The sequence below is a fragment of the Oncorhynchus clarkii genome, unplaced genomic scaffold (genome assembly GCF_045791955.1).
Source record: "Oncorhynchus clarkii lewisi isolate Uvic-CL-2024 unplaced genomic scaffold, UVic_Ocla_1.0 unplaced_contig_2529_pilon_pilon, whole genome shotgun sequence".
Taxonomy (NCBI): domain Eukaryota; kingdom Metazoa; phylum Chordata; class Actinopteri; order Salmoniformes; family Salmonidae; genus Oncorhynchus; species Oncorhynchus clarkii.
Window position 1 is genome coordinate 6,570 of NW_027259456.1, and position 931 is coordinate 7,500.

Below are 931 nucleotides of genomic sequence, written 5' to 3' on the forward strand. Positions count from 1 at the left end.
CGTACCTAATTAAAACCTCTTCAGTAACAGCGGTAGGTAGTGATGATATCATTTGTTAGCGTGCCTAATTAAAACCTCTTCAGTAACAGCGGTAGGCAGGAAGGTAGTGATGATATCATTTGATAGCGTGCCTAATTAAAACCTCTTCAGTAACAGCGGTAGGCAGTGATGATATCATTTGATAGCGTGCCTAATTAAAACCTCTTCAGTAACAGCGGAAGGCAGTGATGATATCATTTGGTAGCGTGCCTAATTAAAACCTCTTCAGTAACAGCGGTAGGCAGTCTGACATGGTTCATCATCTCAGTTAGAGATGTTATTTATCAAATATTTTCTAAGCAGCCCAGGTGTTTTATGATATTATCAACATGGAGGATGGCAGCCTTTGACATTATTCTGACTCATCAATGTTTTCAAGTGTGTGTGTGTGTGTGTCTGTGTGTGTGCGCGCGTGCGTGTGTGTGTGTTCTGTATGTCAGCTCGTGTGATGTGACTCTGCTGAGTGGTGCTGACGTCTAGACATTGAGAGAGAGAGAGAGAGAGAGAGAGGGAGAAAAATAGACTGCATCAGGAGAAAAAGAGAGAGAGAGAGAGGGAAGAGAGAGAAGAGAGAGAGAGAGAGAGAGAGATAGAGAGGGGAGAGAGAGAGGGAAGAGAGAGAGAGATAAAGAGGGGAGAGAGAGAGCGAGAGAGGGAAGAGAGAGAGAGAGAGGGGAGAGAGAGAGAGCGAGAGAGGGAGAGAGAGAGAGCGAGAGAGGGAAGAGAGAGATAGAGAGAGAAAGAAAGAAAGAGAGAAAGAGAAAGAAAGAAAGAGAAATAAAGCCTGACAGAGTAACACAGTATTTGCAAGGAGCAGGACCCTGGGGTCCTTTTGATGTTGTGCACTTTGATTTTAGTGGACCAGAAACATGCCACAGAGTGTTATCTCAGG